Here is a 23,666-nt window from a genome sequence, read left to right as displayed (position 1 = left end):
ACAAGTTAGGTGTTCGAATCTGCTTTTATTTTTAGCCTCTGAAAATTTCCCATAGAACTAGTAACTGGTGATGATTATGTGAGTGAAAAACAGTTTGAGTTTGGCAAGGGGAATCCCTTCCTTGACTCTTGATTTGCCTTTAAATTACACAGATTATTTTAATAAGGTTTGCTATTATTCAGCCATGCTAGTAGATCTCAGGCCAAGGTTATTAGACATCTCTCATTCATAAAGTGAACTTACTTTAATTTTATCCTTTTAGATATCACAGATAATAGGATTGCTTTTATTTGAGCAATCTTGTCAAGGTGGATACCCTGGCTCCCTGAGGCTCCTGGTAGGCATTACTATTAACAGTCTAATGGATGGAGGACTGCTGATTGTGTTAAACGTAATTTAAGAAAATTCCACCATACATGTTCAGGTTCTCTTAGTGACCAGGTTACGTAATCTTAGGGCCTATATTGGGAACCAGGATGGGCTCTTAGCCCTTATTCAACCAAGCACCCTTGAAGAGTTTGGCCTTTGTTTCCTTGATTAAATTAGGAGTCCTTGATGACCTCTTTGCCTCAAGGGAAAGCCTAGTTTACATGGGTTTGAGGGACATGTTTGTGACATCAGAGGCTTTTAGACCATGTGGGTTTAAGTTGCATCTTTGTGATGATTTTAGGTCATGTGGGTGAGTTGCATGTGTGACTCACCTTTGACCCTGAACAAGATATATAAACCCAGAGTTGGTTTTCTCTTTTGGAGTTCTGAGCCACAGCAGGAGTGGTGCATGACTCTAGGCAAGCTGTTGTTATGAGCTTCTCAGCTTTGAAGAAAATCCAGGTGTTGATACTTCTCTGGTAACTGTATATTGTGATTTTGTCAGACAGAAACATATCTGTTGATTTGTGTTTATTTCCTCTGTTTGTATTTGCTCTGAAGGTCAGGGTGCTGGCTTTTCCCCCTGAGCTGAGTGAATGATATTTGTATGTTGGATTAAAGTAAGATTGTTAACCCCTTAACATTGCTTTCCTTAGTAAAGCAGGTCAAAAGAACCTGGGCTTGCAGTGTTCTTGTTTTTGGGCTCGTGTTGGTTTTTCACCCCTACAGCAGCTGCTAGCTGAACTGTTGAAACAGGGCCTTAAAAAAGATAGAACGTTTCTGTGGAAAGGCCCATATGGATACTTTGAATGTCTAGGTTGGATGCTCCCAGACCCTGGCAGAAAACAATCTAATATTTATTTAAATAAACCAATCCTGAGGACAAGTGACAATGATAAATAGCAAATGCACAACATTACGTTAGGGAACTAAAAAGTAAATAATATTTGACAGTTTTGTGATTCATTTGGTTTATAAGAGGCTGTGTGAAATGCAACTTAAGTTAAAAAAATCAAGCTCCTCACTTTGGGGCTGAGAGTGGAGGTGGGAAAATTGATAGTAAGAGTAGGAGGTGAAGGGGAGGCTGGTTAGAGAAATCACCAATAGCCTATCTTATAGCCTAAACCAATAGCCTATCTTCCCATACACTGACTTCTAGAGAAAAACTGTCATATTTACCATGGATCCAAAAAGGTTAGCTAATTATTGTATTAAGGCAGCTTTGTGGCATTGTGGATAGAGTACTAGGCTTGGATTCAGGAAGATCAAAATTCAACTTTGACCTCAGACACTTACAAGCTGTGTGACTCTGGGAAAGTCACTTCACTCTGTTTGCCTTAGTTTCCTTATCTGTAAAAAGATCTGGAAAATTAAATAGCAAACCGCTCCAGTATCTTTGCCAAGAAAACTGAAAATGGGGTTATGATGAGTCAGTCACAACTGAAATGAGTGAACAACAACAACACAAACTATTGTATTAATACAATGATCCAAGACAACTTTGGAGGACTTATGATGAAACATGCTATCCTTCTCCAGAGAAAGAACTGATGGTGTCTGAATACAGATTGGAGAGTACTTTTTTATTTTCTTTATTTTTCTTGACTATTTTATTCTGTTTCTTTTCACAATATGACTTATGGATATGTTTTTCATGACTACACATATATAGCTTCTATTGAAATGCTTGCCTTCTTAATGCCTGGGGGTGAGGTGTGGGTGGGGGGTGGTGTAGGAGAGAGGAAGGTAGAGACTTTGGAACTCAAAGTTTTTATGTAAGTCTTTTTAACTTATTCAATTGATTAATTTTTAGTTTTCAACATTCACTTTCACAAGATTTTGATTTCCAAATTTTTTCCCACATCTCTCTCCTCTCCCACCCCAAGATGGTATACTTTCTGATGATCCTTTCCCTTAATCTGCCCTCCCTTCTGTCACCCCCACCTCACCTTCCCCTTCTATTTTCCTGTAGGGCAATATAAACTTCTATACCCCATTGCTCATATATCTTATTTCTAGTTGCATGAAAAAACAGGTTTTAATGTTAATTTTTGAAACTTTGAGTTCCAAATTCTCTCACTTCCCCCTTCTCCAACCACCTTCATTTAGAAGGCAAGCAATTTGATATAGGTTTTACATGTGTAGTCATGCAAAAAACTTCCATTAGAGTCATGTGAAAGGCTAACTGTATTTCCCTCCATTCAATCCTGGGCCTCCATTTATTCTATTCTCTCCTTTCACCTTCTCCTTTCTCAAATGTGTTTGCTTCTGATTACCTCTTCCCCCGATCTGCCCTCCCTTCTATCATCTCCACCCTCTCTTATCCTCTTTCCCCCTACTTTCCTGTAGGGTAAGATAGATTTCCATACCCCATTGAATATGTATGTTATTCCCTCCTTAAACCAATTACAGGAAGAGTAAGGTTCACTCATTCCCTCTCACCTCCCCTCTTTTCCCATCTACCATAAAAGCTTTTTCTTGACTCTTTCATGTGAGATAATTTACTCCATTCCACCTCTCCTTTTCTCCAGCTCTCAGTATATTACTCTCACACCCCTTAATTTTGTTTTTTAGATGTCATCTTTTTATACTCTTCTCACCCTGTGCCTTCTGTGTATATATGTATGCATGTGTGTGTATGTGTGTATATCCACCAACTACCCTAATACTAAGAAATGTCTCATGAGTTATGAATGTCATCTTTCCATGTAAACATGTAAACAGTTCAACTTTAATAAGTCCCTTACAATTTCCTCTTTTCTGTTTACCTTTTCATGCTTCTCTTGAGTCTTGTATTTGAAAGTCAAATTTTCTACTCAGTTTTGGTTGTTTCATCAAGAATGTGCGAAAATCCTCTATTGCACTGAATGACCATTTTTGCCCCGAAGGATTATACTCAGTTTTGCTTCATATTCTTGGTTTTAATCCTAGCTCCTTTGACCTCTGCAATATCATATTCCAAGCCCTCCAATCCCTTAATGTAGAAGCTGCTAAATCTTGTATTACCCTGATTATGTTTCCACAATACTTGAATTCTTTCTTTCTGCCTGCTTGTGATATCTTCTCCTTGACTTGGGAACTCTGAAATTTGGCTACAATATTCCTTTTGAGTTTTCCTTTGGAGATCTCTTTCAGGAGGTGATTGGTGGATTCTTTCAGTTTCTATTTTCCCCTCTGTTTCCAGAATATCAGGGTAGTTTTCCTTGAAATTTCTAGAGAGATGATGTATCAGCTCTTTTTTTGATCATGGTTTTCAAGTAGTCCAATAATTTTTAAATTATCTCTCCTGGATCTCTTTTCCAGGTCAGTTGTTTTTCTAATGAGGTATTTCACATTGTCTTCTATGTTTTCATTCTTTTGGTTTTGTTTTATAATTTCTCATAGAGTCATTAGCTTCCATTTGTTCCATTCAAATTTTATTTTCTTCAGTGAGCTTTTTGACTTCCTTTTCCATTTGACCAGTTTTGCTTTTTAAGGCATTGTTCTCCTCATTGGCTTTCAGAACTCAAAGTCTTAAAAACAAATGTTAAAAATTGTTTTTACATGTAACTGGCTAAAAATAAAATACTAAATAAATACTAAAAACAAAGTTTCTATATGTGTGTGTTTGAGTGAGTTTCGATACAAATTTTTGTTTTGTTGTCGATTCATAAATGTCAGTAGCACTAAGTCAGAAGGGAAAATTACACCTAAAAAAGTGGAGTAACAGAAAAGGGGAGCATTTCCATGATAAATTCAGCAAACAATTTGTTCAGGATTGTATTAAGGTATGAGAAAATAACTTGACCTTGTTAATAAAGGAAATAGATTCATGTAATTCTGAAGTTTAATGCATTAAAAAATGACCAACATTTAAAAAAATAAATTGAGAAGTTTTCCCTGTAAGAAGGTATTTTAAGAGCTCGGGTATGACCTTTATAAATGTGAATCTGAGGAAATTCTTCAAAATTATAATGAGAAATAGATTTTGATGTCAACACTAACTTTTGTGTCTTCCTCCATGTAAAATTTTCTGAATGTACTCACCACGGATTGTTAAATTGGAAATTAGGTAATTTGGACCCAGGACTCAGCTCAAACACTACATTTTCCACAAAACACTTTTTCTGGGCAACAGAGCTGCCAGTGTCCACTCCTCTCTAAGTTCACCTTGCGTAAAAATAAACAAATGAGGCTGGCTTGAGTGGGTTCCTATGAGGTATTGTTTGAAGGAGGTAGAACAGTCTTCTTTCTGCCAGGGAAAAGACTCTAGACTTCTCTCTAGAGAGATGGATTATGGCTGTAGAACTGTTTACAGTGCAGCAACCGTCCCCAATGTGGAGAGAGGAGCTGGTGGGGAGAGAAGAGAAAGAAGGGATAGTGCCTTGGTCCAGCAGGACAGACAGATAGATAGCTGTACATGACCTGAGCACGAGGAGCTTCCAATCATCAGTGAACTTCTCCCTAAACAGAGAATCCAGACAACTGATGAAAGCACTTGTTTCTTTCTCCTCCCTTTTTGTCTGAGATGCCAGAGTTTTTTGTTCTTTAAAATTATTTTCTATTTAAGTAATATTTTTAAAATGTGGCTCACTAAAAAGAAGATACGACCAATTTTAACAGTTTTTTTTTTTTGGTTTTAGTATATAGGTAATTATAAAGAATCAGGCTTCAAGTCATTGTCCAAAGGTACCAGACTTTCCATTGGCTTGAGATGGAAGCAAAATGAGAGGTAATTTTAGGGTTTGGATCTATTCATTTTGGCTAAATTCTATGATGGGAGGACCAGGCAGTGAGGGCTCAGTCTTTTGACACATGCACAATATCTTCTTCCTGCTGACAGTCATTGTACAGGCAGGGTGAGCCTGCTTCCAAAATTGGGTGGTGGAGGGGCCCTTTGCCTCTGTCCTTCAGAGCAGTCATGATTGTTTCCTGTCAGCTTATTGTGAAGTGAAAAAAATGTTTTAATTGACTCCTGAATTGGAACATTGTACACAAAAGGCTCAAAGAGATCAATTCTTCATGTTTTCCTGGAAGCTTTCAGGTAAGGAAGAAGAAATGATGTGAGCCTTCTGGTGGAAGGGCAGTGGCAGCAACACTAACACTCTGTTGTCTGTCACTAGCTCTCTTATATCCCACCTTGACCATAGCTGAAAATCCACAGCATTGCTATTTCTTTTGTCTCTGTGTGTTTATTCTTCCCTAATTATAAATGAATAAGTATCAGAAATATAACAGACTGGGTTATGCCATTGTGAGCTTTAAAAGGCCATCAAAGCCACCAGAGGCTCTGTCAGCACATGGAACTGGTAGTATCAGAAGCCAAGTCCAGTGAGGAGTTACCCTTGAGAAGCAAACTGCTTGACCCTTTCTGGCCATGAATCAGTTTGGCAGTGAGATATCCTGTGTCCACAAGGAAAGGAGGGACTCATCCATCAGCTATGATATGCCAAGAACTAAACTTGGCAAGTACTCACTGTAGGGAGAAATGCACTTGCTGGGCCAAGAAGAACCTCCCTTTTCTTGAACTGGGTGGGGAGGAGCACAGGAATTTGTAGCAATCAGTATAAATTTGAATTCATTCTCTTCTGTAGCTAAGTAGGTTTATAGAGGGGAGAACACAACTCAGTCTGCATTGTATTTCAGTCCTTGCTGTACCTTCTTAGTAAATATTCTTTTGTAAAAGCTAATTGATGCTAATCAATTAATTTATATTGGTGAAGTGTTAACTTTGATTGATGTTGAGGGAACACACCAGATGGGAGCTCATTAGTGGTAGTAAGAGACAACCTCATAACCTCAGGGTTACCCCCAGGATCCTGAGAGGCAAAAGTAGTAGCAGCCCTTTGGGGAAGCAGCCTGCTCATTCAAGTCATAGTTAGGAGAGTGAGCATAGAGACTGAACTATACTTCCTGAAGGTAGAACTAAACTGGATCCAGGGTTTTCCTCATGCCCCTCAGAAAACAGTCAGGCAGTACAATGCATAGAATGCTGTGCCTGGAATCAGGAGACCTGAATTCAAATCTAGCCTCAGACACCTACTAGCAATGTGATCTTGGACAAGTCACTTACCCTCTGGTGCCTGAGTTTCCTTAGTTGTAAAATGGAAATAATAACACCGCACTTGTGAGGAGAAAATGAGACAACATTTATAAACCTAACTGCCTGGTATACAGTAGGTATTTAATAGATGCTTGTTTTCTTCCTTTATTTCCTTTCTCCCCAGACAAAAGTGAATCAGAGTGCAATTTTGCTGTTTGGACAAGACTAGGCTGTTGAGTAACCTGGCCTCGATCACTCAGTTTTCCATACTCTTCCCAGATATACACAGCAATATCTTACAAAAGAAATGGTGTGGTACATTCATAATCACAGTAAAAAATCATAGAATTGTTATAGTTGGAAGGAACTTCAGAGGTCCAATTGGTCCAACTTATATGCCCCAAATAGTCGATAGTATATGATAATGCTAACAGTTTCTATCTGAGGACCTCCAATGAATCATTCTGTATACTAAGGGATGAGGTTCAATTTCAAATGCCATACTGGTCACTTGGTGAACCATTAACCTTGCATTCCTAAAGCTCAAAAGGCCCTTTCAGTCAACAAAAGTGATGGGTCTATAGACAGAGGAACCATCTAAAGATTCTATACTGGGACTCAACCATGGAGAAGCTGGAGCAGACCACAGTGGACTGAATTGCTGGCAGCAGTGGTAATTCCCAGACCTTCTCCATGCAAAACTGTGTGAGAAATAAGGGGAGTCCTGCACAGGGCCAGCAGTGGTGGTAACAGCTACTACTGGGGTTATCGTCCCATAGACTGAATGTCTTAAAAGTCATGTATTTAAACTTCTAGGAGCCAAGATGTCAGATTAAACAGTGAGTTGCTTTCACCCTGCCTTGTTGATCTTGAAAAACCCAGAGAATACTGTTCCAGGAAAAATCCTGGAATAGTGGAGCCAACAGAAAGATGGCGGTCTATCAGTTCCAGCTCAGGAGGCCAGGGGATTAAAGGGAAAGCTCCTTCTTGCTGTGGCTGAAGGGGACCAGCTCAGGACTAGAGGAGTCCCAGAAAGCTAGGGACAAGCACCACCTAAGTTGAACAAGCAAGAGATCTTGAACCCAGGGGTGGAGGAGCAAGTGAGTACTAACAACAAGCATACACCACCTCCAACTCAGTACCACGTAAAATACCAGACCATTACAACATTGAACTGCAAGCATCTGAGGCCCCAGCATAGAAACCAGTAACCAGACCCCTAGCCCCGAGCATAAGAAGTCTGGGACAGTGCCCCTTGGGCCCCAGAAGCAGAGGTCAAATTTAAAAGCCAAAAAAGGGTAAACAACATGAGCAAGAAGACTAAAAAAAATCAGTGACCATATCTTGGTGACAGGGAAGATCAAAACACAAATTCAGGAAAGGACAAACTCAAAGGATGATATGAACTGGTCTGAAGCCCAAAAAGCCTTTTTGAAAGAGCTCAAGAAGAATTTTAAATGTCAAATAAGAGATGTAGAAAAAAGTTTTAAAATACAATTGCCAAATTGGGGGGGGGAAGCACACAGAAGAAAACAACTGCTTAAAAAGTACAACTGGCCATATGGAAAATGAGGTACAAAAGCTAACTGAAGGAAACAATTCTGTAAAAATTAGAATTGGATAACTTGAAGCTAATGACTCTATGAGACATCAAGAATCTGTCAAACAAAAGCAAAAGAATGAAAACAATTGAAGAAAACACAAAATTCCTCATAGAAAAACAACTCACCTGGAAAAAAAGCTCCAGGAGAGGCAATTTAAGAATTATTGACCTACCTGAGAACCATGATGAAAAAAAGAGCCTGGACAGCATCTTTCAAGAAATCAAGGAAAATTGCCTTGAGGTACTAGAACTATAAAGGAAAATAGTCATTGAAAGAATCCACCAATCACCTCCTGAAAGAGATACAAAATGGAAAATGCCAAGGAATATTGTAGCCAAGTTCCAGAGGTATCAGATCAATGAGAAAATGGTGCAAGCTGGCAGAAAGAAACAATTCAAATATTATGGAACCACAGTCAGGATTACGGAGGACTTTTAATCTTCTACATTAAAAGATTGTAGGGCTTGGAATATGGTATTCCATAAGGCAAAGGAGCTTGGACTACAACCAAGGATCAACTATGCAGCAAAATTCAGCATAATCTTTCAGGTGAGGAGATGGGCATTCAATGAAATAGGGGACTTCCAGACTTTCCTGATAAAAAGACCAGAGCTCAATGGAAAAGTTGATCTTCAAATACAAGACTAAAGAGAGGCATAAAAAGGTGAAAGGGGAAAAAGGGGGAAAGACATGAAAGGGGAAAAACATGTTTTTCAATAAGGACAAACTATTTACACCCCTACATGGGGGATGATACTTACAACTTTGAGAACTGTATCTTTATTACATCATATGGAAGGGAAACATATAGACAGAGGTGGATGGATTTAAATTGATTTTAATGTGTTGATAAAACAAACCCTAATTTAATGCTGAAAAAAGACTGTAATGGGAGAAGAGAAAAGAAGGAAACATGAAAAGGAAAATTACATCACATGAAGAGGAACAAGGACATATTACAGTAGAGGGAAAGAAGGGAGGGTGATGAGCATTGTTTGAACTTTACTCTCATTGGAATTTGCTCAAGGAGGGAATAACATACTTAGTTAGGTATAGAAATCTGAATTGCCCTATAGGCAGTTGGGTAGGGGAAGGGGAAAGAAAAATGTAGGGAGGATTAGAAGGGAGGGAAAAAGTAGCAAGGGAAAAGGGAAAGAAAAAGTAAGGGAACTGATAGAAGGGAGAGCAGACTGAAGGAGTTGGTGGTCAAAAGCAAAACTCTAGTGAGGAGAGAAAGGGAGGAAGGAGTAAGAAAGGCACAAACTGGCAAAGGAATAGGGTGGAGAGAAAGACACAAATAGTAATCATAGCTCTAAATGCGATTGGGATGAACCGTCCCATAAAATGGAAGCAGATAGCAGAATGGTTTAAAAAAATCACAATCCTACAATATGTTGTTTACAAGAAACACATTTGAAACACACAGGGTAAAGGTAAAAGGCTGGAATACAACACATTATGCTTCAGCTGAAGTAAAAAAAAAAAGCAGGGGTAGCAATCCTGACCTCAGACAAAGCAAAAGCAAAAATAGATCTAATCAAAAGAGATAAGGAAGGAACATATGCTAAAACACATCAGAGCCAATGACATAATATCATGACTAAACATATATGCACCAAGTAGTACCAAGTAGTAAAGCATCCACATTGTTAGAGGAGAAGTTAAGATAATTAATAGAAGAGATTGAAAGCAAAACTATGCTAGTGGAGAACCTCAGCCTCCCCATCTCTGAACCAGTTAAATTTAACCACAAACTAACCCAAAAAGAAGTTATGGAGGTGAATAGAATTTTAGAAAAATTAGATATGGTATACATCTGGAGAAAAAAGAATGGGGATATAAAGGAATACACCTTTTTCTTGGCAGTATATGCACCTACACAAAAATTGACCATGTACTAGGGCATAAACACCTTACAGTCCAATGTAGAAAGGCAGAAATGATAAATACACCATTTTCAGACCATGATGCAATAAAAATTACATGTACTGAAGGGCCATGGAAAGATAGACTAAAAATCAATTGGCAACTAAATAATCTAATCCTAAAAAATGAGTGGGTCAAACAACAAATCATAGAAACAATCAAAAACCACATCCAAGAGAATGACAATAAGGAGACAGCATACCAAAACTTATGAGATGCAGCAAATGAAGTTCTTAATGGAAGTTTTATATCTCTAAATGCTTACATGAATAAAATAGAGAAAGAGAAGATCAATGAATTGGGTATGGAATTAAAAAAAACTAGAAAAAGAATAAATTAAAAATTCCTAATTTAATACCAAATTATAAATTCAGAACACCAAAAGAAAGATTAGTGAAACTTAAACTCTAGAATTAATAAATAAAACTAAGAACTGGTTTTATGAAAAAAAAAACAATAAAATACATAAATCTTTGGTTAATTTGATTAAAAAAGAAAGAAAACCAAATTATCAGTATGAAAAATGAAAAGGATAAATTCACCACTATAGGGAAGAGGAAATTAAGACAATAATTAGGAACTACTTTGCCCAGTTGCATGGCCCCAAATTAGATAATCTTAGGGACATATATGAATATTTACAAAATTCAAATTGCCCAGCTTAACAAAAGAGGAAGTAAAATATATAAATAACCCCATCTCAGAAAAAGACATTGAACAAACCATGAATTAACTCCCTAGGGAAAAATCTCAACAGCATGATGGATTTACAAGCAAATTCTATCAAACATTTAAAGAAAAATTAATTCCAATGTTACATAGACTATTTAGGAAAATAGGCAAAGAAGGAGTCTTACCAAAGTCTTTTTATGACATAATCAAAGTACTGATATCTAAACCAGGAAGAGTGAAAAGAGAGAAAGAATAGTATAGACCTATTTCCCTAATGAATATAGATGCAAAATTTTTAAATAAAATATTAGCAAAAAAATTACAGCAACTTTTCATGACAACAATACACTATAACTAGGTCAGATATATTCCAGGAATGCAAGGCTGGTTCAATATTAGGAATACTATCAGTATAATTGATCATATCAACAACAAAACTAGCAGAAACCATATGATTTTCTCAATAGATGCAGAAAAAGCTTTTGACAAAATACAATACCCATTCCTATTGAAAACACTAGAGAGCTCAGGAATAAATGGAGTCTTCCTTAAAATCATAAGTAGCATCTACCTAAAACCAGCAGCAAGCATTATATGCAATGGGGATGAGCTAGATGCATTCTCAATAAGATGGAGGGTGAAACAAGGATGTCCATTATTACCTTGTTATTCAATTTGGTACTAGAAATGTCAGCATTAGCAATAAGACAAGAAAAAGAAATTGAAGGAATTAGAAAAGGCAAAGAAGAAACTGAGTTATCAGTCTTGGCAGACAACATGATGCTACACTCAGAGAATCCTAGAGAATCAAATAAAAAATTACTTGAAATGTTAAATAACTTTAGCAAAGTTGCAGGATATAAAAAACCCACATAAATCCTTGGCGTTCCACAATATATTACTATCAAAGCCCAACAGCAAGAGAAAGAGAAATTCCATTTAAAGTTACTGTAGACATTATAAAATATTTGGGAGTCTACTTGCCAAAACAAACCAAGGATCTATATGAACATAATCACAAAACACTTTTCACACAAATAAAGTCAGATCTAAATAATTGGGAAAAATCAGTTGCTCATGGGTAGGCCAAGCTAATATAATAAAAATGACAATTTTACCTAAATTAACTTACATATTTAGTGCCATACCAAAGTACCAAAAATTATTTTATAGAGCTAGGAAAAAAATAACAAAATTCATCTCTAAGAACAAAAAGTCCAGAATATCAGGGGAATTAACGAAAAAAAATGCTAGGGAAGGTGGCCTAAACTGTATCATAAAGCAGCAATCATCAAAACTACCTATTACTGGCTAATAAATAGAGTGGTGGCTCAGTAGAATAGGTGAGGTACACAAGACACAAGAGTCAATGACTATAATAATCTACTGTTTGATAAACCCAAAGACTCCAGCTTCTGGGATAAGAACTCACTATTTCACAAAAACTCCTGGGAAAACTGGAAAATAATATGGCAGAAATTAGGCATAGAACAACATCTCATGCCCACCTCCAAGATAAAGTCAAAATGGGTACATGATTTAGATATAAAGACTGATACTATAGGCAATATGAGAAAACAAAGAATAGTTTACTTGTCAGATTTATGGAGAAGGGAAGAATTTATAATCAAACAAGAGAGAGAGAACATTATGAAATACAAAATGGATAATTTTGATTACATTAAATTGAAAAGATTTTGTACAAACAAAGCCAACACAACCAAGATTAGGAGGGAAGCAGAAAGCTGGGAAAGAATTTTTATAATCAGTATATCTGATAAAGGCTTCATTTATAAAAAACATAGAAAACTGAGTCAAATTTAAAGGAATATAAATCATTCCCCAAATGATAAATGGTCAAAGGATATGAACAGGCTGTTTTCAGAGGAAGAAATTGAAGATATATATATATATATATATATATATATATATATATATATATATATATATATATACACATATATATATATACACACTATATATGTATATATATGTATATATATATACATATATATATATATATATATATACATATATATAGTCATATGAAAAAATGCTCTAACTCACTATTGATTAGAGAAATGCAAATCAAAACAACTCTTAGGTACCCTATCACACCTGTCAGATTGGTTAACATGACAAAACAGGAAAATTATAAATGCTGGAGAAGATTGTGAAAATTGTGACACTAAAGCAGTGGTGCTGGAGTTGTGAACTAATCCAACCATTCTGGAGATCAATTTGGAACTATGCCCAAAGGGCTATAAAAATGTACATATTCTTTGACCCAGCAGTGCCACTTATAGGGCTGTATCCCAAAGAGATCCTACAAATGGGAGAAGGATCCACTTGTTCAAAAATATTTATAGCAGCTCTTTCTGTGGCAGCAAAGAATTGGAAATTGAGGGGATGCCCATCAATTGGGAATGGCTAAACAATGAATGTGATGGAATACTATCATGCTATAAGAAATGATGAGCAAAGAAACTTCAGAAAAATCTGGAAAACTTGTGTGAACTGATGGTGAGTGAGGGGAGGAGAACCAGGAAAATACTGTACATAGATACAGACACATTGTGCAATGACTAACTTTGACAGACTTGGCTCTTCTTAGCAATGCAAGGTTCTAAGACAACTGCAAAAGTCTCATGATGGAAAATATCATCCATATCCAGAGAAAGAATTATGGTGTCTGAATGCAGATTGAAACAAACTATTTACTCTCTCTCTTTTTTCATTTGGTTCTTCTTTCTCATGATTCATTCCATTGGTTATAATTCTTCTTTGCAAAATGATTAATGTGAAAATATGTTTAATGTCAGTGTATATATAGAACCTACATTGTATTGCATGCCATCTTGGAAAGGAGAGGGAAGGAGAGAAAATTTGGAATTCAAAAGTTTGTGGAAGTGAATGTTGTAAACTAAAAATAAATTAATTAATTTAAAAGGAAAAAAAAAAGATTATATCCTGCTTCCCTAAATCAGTTGGCAGACAAGATTTTCTCTTCCAATAGCCATATCCAAGATGTTCTAATAATAACAATAAAATTTAAAGGTCATCATAAAGTAAATTAAAACCCGGCTCCTGGCCCTCAGCTCCTGTGTGTTATGGCCCACTGAGCCATCTACTCCTGCTATCTTGCTACCTTCTCTGATCCTGTTTCTCCTATGTGGAATAGCACCTTCTGGGCAAGACCCCCAGAAACTATGCTTTCATTCACCCAGGGAGTTGGTTTATTCAGTTTTAGAACTTTTCATCCTGGGTCTAGGCTTTCTTGATTGATAACTGATTGGTTCCCTAGCCAAATACATGTAACCATCCCCAGACCAGAATAGGTTTTGTTTCGCATCTAGTTGCCTCCTCAGGGCACCTTGCCATCTGCCCTGCCACCAGAGTCATCCTCTCCTCAAACCTCCCCTCTTCCTTATGCTTTCTTCTTCTTCCTTTGGCCACAGTGGTCAAATAAATACTCCCATTGCTTTTTTAAAGGGTGGGTTAATTGACTACCCTATAGATGAAGGCATTATCTCTGACATTCACAGGACCATTGCCCACCACTCCCTTATATGTGCTATCTCCCCTCTTTAGAGTTATGCTCCCAAAGGGCAAAGGCTTTCCCACTTTTTGTATTTTTATTCTCAGTACTTATTTCCATACCTAGAACTTAGTAAGTGGTTAATAAATTTGGTTTTCAAAATTCATTCATTCATTTTAATACAATCCAATAATCAATTATTAAATGCCTATTATGTTCTAGGCACTTTGCTAAGTGCTATAGGAAGGTCATCTTGTTCCATGGAGTTGAAACCAGGCAGAGTAGCAGTTGCAGAGTGGAGTCAGCCCCCAAGTGCACTTTCTGCTCTCAATAAGGAGGATTTTGGAATTCTACCTTCCATCCTTTGAATCAGAGTGGAGAGGAGTCTGAGGAAGGTGGTGTCAGTCAAGGTTTGAGTTAGCAGTATGGTGGTGGGATTAGAGATGATAAAGTTAAACTGGAAGGTTCATCTTGCTCTGTTTATTTGAAATCATGTAGAGCATCAAATGCATAGGAATAAATGGATTCTTCCTTAAAATCATAAGTAGCATCTACCTAAAACCAGCAGCAGGCATTACATGTAATGGGGATAAGCTAGATGCATTTCCAATAAGATGGAGGGTGAAACAAAGATGTCCATTATCACCCCTATTATTAAGTTTGGTACTAGAAATGTTAGTTTTAGCAATAAGAGAAGAAAAAGAAATGGAAGGAATTAGGATAAGCAAAGAAAAAACTTTATCACTCTTTGCAGATGATAAGATATTTTACTTACAGAATCCTAGATAATCAACTAAAAAGCTACTTGAAATATTAAATAACCTTAGCAAAGTTTCAGGATATAAAATAAACCCACATAAATCCTCAGCATTCTTATATATTATTAACAAAGCCCGATAGCAAGAGATAATAAGAGAAATTCCATTTAAAGTTATTGTAGACACTATAAAATATTTGGGAGTCTACCTGCCAAGACAAACCCCAAACCTATATGAACAAAATTACAAAACACTTTTCGCATAAATGAATATAATGTATGAAATAAATCTAATACATCTAATAAATCTAATAAATCAAATAGATCTAAACAATTGGAAAAAAACATCAGTTGCTCATGGTTGGGCCTAGCTAATATAATGAAAATGATAATTTTACCTAAATTAATTTACTTGTTCAGTGCCATACCAATCAAACAACCAAAAATTCTTTCATACAACTGGATAAAAAAAAATAACAAAATTCATCTGGAAGAACAAAACGTCCAGAATATCAAGGGAATTAATGAAAAGAAATGCTAGGGAAGGTAGCCTAGACATACCAGATCTTAAATTGTATTATAAAGCAGCAGTTATGAAAACTACTTGGTACTGGCTAAGAAATAGAGTGGTGGGTTAGTGACATAGGCTAGGTACACAAAACAATGTAGTCATTGACTATAACAATCTACTCTTTGATAAATCCAAAGAATCCAGCTTCTGGGTTAAGAATTCACTATTTCACCAAAACTGCTGAGAATAAAGGAGTCAGGTTCACTCATTCCTACTCACCTCCTACCTCTTCCCTTCCATTGTAAAAACTTTTTCTTCCCTGTTTTATGTGAGATAATGTACCCCGTTCTATCTTTCCCTTTCTTCTCCCAACATATTCCTCTCTCACCATTTATTTTTATAGATATAGATATAGATATATAGGTATACATATACATACACACACAGAAGGCACAGGGTGAGTTGAATATGAAGGGATGATATCTAAAATGGGGTAAATTATCTCACATAAAAGAAGGAAGAAAAAGCTATTACAATGGAGGGGAAGAGGTAGGAGGTGAGAGGGAATGCGTGAACCTTATTCCCACCAGATTTGGCTGAAGTACGGAAAACGTACACACTCAGTTGGGTATGAAAATCTATCTTACCCTACAGGAAAGTAGGGAGGAAGAAGACGAGATGGGGGGATGTTAGACAAAAGGGCAAATGGAAGAAAGGGGTAATAAAAAGCACACATTTTTGAGGAGAGACACTGTCAAAGGAGAGAATAGAATAAATGGGGAGCAGGATGGATGGAGGGAAATATAGTTAGTATTTCACAACATGACTGTTATGGAAGTCTTTTGCATGTCTATACAGGTATAGGATATATAGAATTGCTTGCTTTCTTGATGGGGGTGGATGGGGAGGGAGGAGAGGAGAGAATTTGGAATGCAAGTTTAAAAAACAAATGTCAAAAATTGTTTTTATATATAACTGGGAAATAAGACATACAGGCAACGGGGTATGGAAATCTATCTTGTCCTACAAGAAAATAAAGGGGAAGAGGATAAGAGAAGGAGGGCAGATATGGGGAAAGGGTAATCAGAATGCATGCTGTCTTGGGGCGGGGGAGGGGAGAGACGGCGAGAAAATTTGGAACTCAAAATCCTGTGGAAGCAAATGCTGAAAACTAAAGATCAATTAAATAGGACCCCCAAAAGAATTCTTATGTTTCAAAGTTGCTTTTCTTTATAATATTGTTGTCATTATATAAATTTTTCATTTGCTTCTGCTCGCTTCACTTTGCATCAATTCCTACTTCTCAGAAGTCTCTGAAATCATCCCTTTCATAATTTATTATGACATAATACTATTCCATTACATTCTTTACATACAAAATTCAATTCTGCACAATTTGCTCAGCTATTCCCTAATTGATTTCCTAAGCTCTTTAGTTTCTAGTTCTTCCATTTTCTTTTTTCTCCCATTTAACCTCTCCACCCCACTTTAAGTAATAGCAAGTTTGCTTCCACCTAATTCTTCCATAATACTGTATTGTTAATATATTTTTGCTTAATGGGAACATCTTTGCCATCCATCAATAGTCCCATGTGACCTGCTTAAGTCACATGGAAGTCTAGTTCACATGAGCCTGGGTCACCAGGGTTGTGATGCTCTCTGTTTCTGAAGAAGTGCATATAAACACTGAGGCAGCATTTTGCTTTGGGGCTCACTCATGGGAAGAAGATACATGTGATTCTGAGTGGTGGTTAGGTGTTTCAACAATCCAGCTAGCAGCTGCTGTGGGGGTGTAAAACCAACACAACCAGCTCACAGAATGCTGCAAAAGCCCAGGTTCTTTTGATATGCTATACTAAGGAAAGCAACATTAAGGGGTTAACAATCTTACTTTAATCCAGTATACAAATATCATTCACTTACTTCAGGGGAAAAAGCCAGCACCTTGAACTTCAGAGTAAATACAAATTACAAACATGGACAGACAGACCTTGTCTGATTCAAATCCCAATTCATAGTTACCAGAGTTTAACAAAGTCCCAACATCAGGTTTATGAGCTGGAGGGCTCTTAGCTACAGCTTCCCAGAGTCTCCACATCAGCATACCACTAAGAGTGAGAGCCCTGGGCAAATACCTCTGTCTTCTCTTTTTATACAGTTTCATACGTCATCATACATCATCTGAGCAACCAGAACTTAGGCTCCTTAAACTGGCTCTGGTGTTAGCACCTCCCTTCATTGGCCTCAGCTGGGGCCCCACCTTAGTTACCAAATAACAGCCACATAGGCTTAGCACCTAATAGGGGTTTGGGCCTGGGGCTTAGCACCTAGTAAGACTCAATGAAATACACTGAATTAATCAAAGGAAACAAAGGCCAAACTCTTCCAGGGTCTCCAATACTTTAAGGAGCCCCCAGGCTTTCAAAAACCCAAGTGTTCATGCTTCTCTCTGTATGTACTGCTTTTCATCAGACAATTGGAATCCCTTTCTGTTGGTCTTTGCTGTTTGTATTTTCTCTGTTTATACAATTTCTGCTTGTAATTTCTGTTTGTAATTTCTCTGAAGTTCAGGGTACTGATTTTCCCCCTGAACTGAGTGAATGATATATATCATATACATATACAAATATATACATATGTATGTATATATGTGTATGTGTTTGAAATATATATATATATATATATATTATATATGTGTGTGTGTTTGATTAAAGTAAGATTGTTGACTCCTTTAAAGTTGCTTTCCTTTCGAAAAATAGATCAAAGAATCTGTACTAGCAGCCCTCTTATGTGCTGGTGTTATTGATCTTAAACCCCCATGGCAACTGCAAGTAACATTGCTGTTACAAATATCTTTATTTGTTTTCCTACTGAATTTGATGGTTTTTTCTGTATCATACTCTAGGCTCATATACTAATCTCCACTACTGGGGTTAGGCCTTTATGGATTTTTTTAAGTTCTGAGTGATGGATCTTCAGGACTCTTTATGGTCCTCAGGTCTTCAGGACCAAATGCTTGGGAGTTCCAATCACCATAACAGCTTTTTTTTTTGAAGAACTCCTCACTCTTTCTCTCTCGTAATACAAAGTTTTATAGGTTTCAAGTGATTCTGCTGCATGTATCACTGTGGTAGGAAGCCTCTGCTTTGTTAGTTTTCTTGTGGTCTCCTAGGCAATGAGAAATACCTGTAGAGCTTCTGAATGACTTCTTTTTTTCAGTTATAAAGATACTATTCTGAGCAAAATGAATATTCAAATCAACTCCAAAGGACATATGAAGGAAGATGTCATCTACCTCCAGAGAATAAACTGATATAGGGGAGTATGTATTGTATGGTTTCATATATATATATATATATATATACATAGATAGATATAGATAGATATAGATATATATAGATAGATAGATATAGATAGATATAGATATATATAGATATATATATATATATATATATAGATACACACACACACACACACACACACACACACACACATAAATATGTGTGTGAAATATTGGACTTTTCCAGTGTGGTGTTGGGAGAGGAGAAAAGGAGATGGCCTGGAACTCAAAATGTAACAACATATAAATAAAATTTTAAAAAAGAAAAAATAATAACATAATAATAGTGGGAAACTTTGAAATTCTCCCTCTGAGGTAGATAAATGTGAAATAGACATATCATAGAAAATATAAAGCTGAACAAATTAATGGATAAACTAGATTTGAGTGAAATAGAGGAAAAATGGATAGCAATATTAAAGAATATGTATATGGCTATCTCCTAGTACTTTTAAAAATTGCTCATAATCTCTAGCATAAGGCAATTAGATATAAATGGGACAGAAATAATAAAAACATCCTTTAGAGACTGTAATTCAATAAAAATAGTAATGAATATGAGCAAAATTAATTATTTTTTTATGCACTTTGAGTTCCAAATTTTCTCCCTTCTTCCTTCCCCACCCACCCTCCTTGAGAAGGCAAGCAATTCAACATGAGCCACACATGTGTCATTATGCAAAACACTTCCATAGCAGTCATATTGTGAAAGACTAACTATATTTCCCTCCATCCTATCCTGTCCCCCTTTATTCAATTTTATCTCCTTGGCACTGGCCCCTTTCAAACAGGTTTGCATTTGATTACCTCCTTCCCTGTTCTGCCCTCCCTCCTATCATCCCCCCTCTCCTATCCCCTTCCCCCTTACTTTCCTGTAGAGTAAGATGCCCAATTGAGTCTGCATGTTATTTGCTACTTAAGTCAAGTCTGATGAGAGCAAGATTCATTCATTCCCTTTCACCTGCCCCCTCCTCCTTTCCAATAAGACTGCTTTTTCTTGCCACTTCTATGTTAGATACTTTACCCCATTCTATCTCTCTCTTTTTCCTCCCAATATATTTCTCTGTCACCCCTTAGTTGTATATATTTATTTTTTTTAAATATCATTCCTTTGTATTCAACTCATGCTGTGCCCTTTGTATATATAGGGTATGTATATCTATATCTATATCTATATCTATATCTATATATATCTATATATATATATGTATATATACCCTTCAACTACCCTTATACTTAGAAAGCTTTCATGAGTTAGAAATATCATCTTTCCATGTAGGAATGTAACCAAAAGATTTCAACTTTATTAAATCTCTTATGATTTCTCTTTCCTGTTTACCTTTCCAGGCTTCTCTTGATTCTTGTATTTGAAAGTCAAATTTTCTCTTCATTTCTGGTCTTTTCTTTTTCCAGAATGCTTGAAAGTCCTTTATTTTATTGAAAATCCATACTTTGTCCTGGAGTGTTATGCTCAGTTTTGCTGGGTAGGTGATTCTTCATTTTAATACTACCTCCTTTGAACTCTAGAACATCATGTTCCAAGACCTTCCATCCCTTAATGTAGAAGCTGCTAGATCTTGTGTTATCCTGATTGTGTTTCCACAATACTCAAATTGTTTCTTTCTGGCTGCTTGCAATATTTTCTCCCTGACCTGGAAACTCTGGAATTTGGTTACAATATCCCTAGGAGTTTTCTTCTTGGAATCTTTTTTAAGAGGCAAATTCTTTCAATATGCATTTTACCATCTGGTTCTAGAATATCAGGGCAGGGGGTGGAGCCAAGATTGCAGCTTAAAAGCAGGGACTTGGGTGAGCTCCCCCCCAGGTCCCTCCAAAAACCTATAAAAATGGCTCTGAACAAATTCTAGAACTGCAGAACCTATAAAATAGCAGAGGGAAGCAGTGCTCCAGCCCAGGACAGCCTGGATGGTCGCTTGGTAAGGTCTATCCTGCACAGAACTGAGAGCAGAGTGGAGCAGAGCCCAGTGTGGGCTGCACCCAGAACAACGAGAATGGGAGCTGGGAGGAATGGGCCCCAACATCCTGAATCAGTGAACTGTGGCAGTTACCAGACTTCTCAACCCACAAACATCAAAGACAACAGAGAAGAACTGCAGAACCCATGAAATAGCAGAGGGAAGCAGGGCTCCAGCCCAGGACAGCCTGGATGGTTGCTGGGGAAGGTCTATCACACATGGAGCTGGGAGCAGAGCAGAGCCCAGACTGGGCAGTGGCAAGACCAACCAGAACAGGAGCCAGGTGGAACAGGCCCTAGCTCCCTGAATCAATGAGCTGTGGCAGTTACCAGACTTCTCAACCCATAAACACCAAAGGCAACAGAGAAGGTGAGTGGGAAAAGCTGCAGGAGACAGAGTGAAAGGAGTTCACGGTTCGGCCACCGCCCCAGGAGGACCAGGGGTATTGCAGCTACAGAAGTACAGCTGCAGTTGCTTCCAGCCCCAGGCCCACCTGGTGGGAGGAATTAAGTGGCAGATCAGAGCAGGAATGCAGATGCAGCTTAAGATCTGAGTCTGGTCCAGGTTGGCGGTTCTTGAGAGAGGAGGAGCACTGTTGTGGCCAGAGCTGGCTGTATAGAAATACCTCTGAAAATAACAGTGCATCCCCTCAAGCTTGGAACAAAGCAGTCATGCCCCGACGAAAAACTCAAGCGTCAAGTAGTTGGCTGGGAACATGGGCAGGCCGCTAAAAGGGACTCAGATTCACACTCAGACTTTGGAATCTTTCTTTGGTGACAAGAAGACCAAAACATACAGCCAGAAGAAGTCAACAAAGTCATAAGCCTACATCAAAAGCCTCCAAGAAAAAGAAGAACTGGTCTCAGGCCATGGAAGAACTCAAATAGGATTTGGAAAAGCAAGTTAGAGAAATAGAGGAAAAATTGGGAAGAGAAATGAGAGTGATGAGAGAAAACCATGAAAAACAAGTCAATGACTTGCTAAAGGAGACCCAAAAAAATACTGAAAAAAATAACACCTTAAAAATAGATTCACTCAAATGGTTAAAGAGCTCCAAAAAGCCAATGAGAAGAATGCCTTGAAAGGCAGAATTAGCCAAATGGAAAAGGAGGTCCAAAAGACCACTGAAGAAAATACCATCTTAAAAATTATATTGGAGCAAGTGGAAGCTAGCAACTTGATGAGAAATGAAGATATTATAAAACAGAACCAAAGGAATGAAAAAGTAGAAGACAATGTGAAATATCTCATTGGAAAAACCACTGACTTGGAAAATAGATCCAGGAGAGATAATTTAAAAATTATTGGACTACCTGAAAGCCATGATCAAAAAAAAAACCTAGATATCATCTTTTAAGAAATTGTCAAGGAGACCTGTCCTAATATTCTAGAGCCAGTGGGTAAAATAGAAATGGAAAGAATCCACAAACCTCCTTCTCAAAAAGATCCCAAAAAGAAAACTCTTAGGAATATTGTCGCCATATTCCAGAGCTCCCAGATCAAGGAGAAAATACTGCAAGCAGTCAGAAAGAAACAATTTGAGTATTGTGGAAACACAATCAGAATAATACAAGATCTAGCAGCTTTTACATGAAAGGATCGAAGGGCTTGGAATACGATATTCCATAGGTCAATGGAGCTAGGATTAAAACCAAGAATCACCTACATAGCAAAACTGAGTATCATGCTCCAAGGCAAAATATGGATTTTCAATAAAATAGAGGACTTTCAAGCTTTCTCAGTGAAAAGACCAGTGCTGAATAGAAAATCTGACTTTCAAACACAAGAATCAAAAGAAGCATGAAAAGGTAAAAAAGAAAGAAATCACAAGGGACTTACTAAAGTTGAACTGTTTTGTTTACATTCCTACATGGAAAGATGATGTGTACGATTCATGAGACCTCAGTATTAGGGTAGCTGAAGGGAACATATACATCTATATAGACAGAGGGCACAGGGTGAGCTCAATATGAAGGGATGATATAAAAAAAAATCAAATTAAGGCATGAGAGAGGAATACATTGAGAGAGGGAGAAAGGGAAAGATAGAAGAGGGTAAATTATCTCGCATAAAAGTGGCAAGGAAAAGCAGTTCTGTAGGAAGAGAAGAGGGGACAGGTGAGGGGGAATGAGTGAATCTTGCTCTCATTGAATTTGACCTGAGGAGGGAATACCATATACACTAAGTTGGCTATCTTACCCCTCAGGAAAGAAGGAGGAAGTAGATAAAAAAGGGGGGACGATAGAAGGGAAGGAAGATAGGGGGAGGAGGTAATCAAAAACACTTTCGAAAAGGGACAGGGTCAAGGGAGAAAATTGAATAAAGGGGGATGGGTTAGGAAGGAGCAAAATATAGCTAGTCTTTCACAACATGAGTATTGTGGAAGGTTTTTACATAATGATACACAGGTGGCCTATGTTGAATTGCTTGCCTTCTTAGGGAGGGTGGGTGGGGAGAGAAGAGGGGAAAGTATTTGGAACTCAAAGTTTTAGAAGCAGATGTTCAAAAAAAAGTTTTTGAATGCAACTAGGAAATAAGATACACAGGCAATGGGGCATAGAAATTTATCTTGCCCTACCAGAAAGTAAGGGAAAAAGGGATGGGGGGAGTGGGGTGACAGAACAGAGGGCTGACTGGGGAATGGGGCAACCAGAATATATGCCATCTTGGAGGGGGTGAGAGGGTAGAAATGGGGAGAAAATTCATAATTCAAACTCTTGTGAAAATCAATGGTGAAAACTAAACATATTAAATTAAAAAAAAAACTAGGATATTAGCGCAGTTTTCCTTGAAAATTTCTTGAAAGATGATATCTAGGCCCTTTTTTTGATCAGGGCTTTCAGGTAGTTCAATAATTTTTAAGTTGTCTCTCCTGGATCTATTCTCCAGGTTAGTTGTTTTTCCAATGAGATATTTCACATTGTCTTCCATTTTTTCATTCTTTTGGTTCT

The sequence above is a fragment of the Trichosurus vulpecula genome, chromosome 7 (genome assembly GCF_011100635.1).
Source record: "Trichosurus vulpecula isolate mTriVul1 chromosome 7, mTriVul1.pri, whole genome shotgun sequence".
In the NCBI taxonomy this organism is placed as follows: Eukaryota; Metazoa; Chordata; class Mammalia; order Diprotodontia; family Phalangeridae; genus Trichosurus; species Trichosurus vulpecula.
This window is presented reverse-complemented; position numbering follows the sequence as displayed.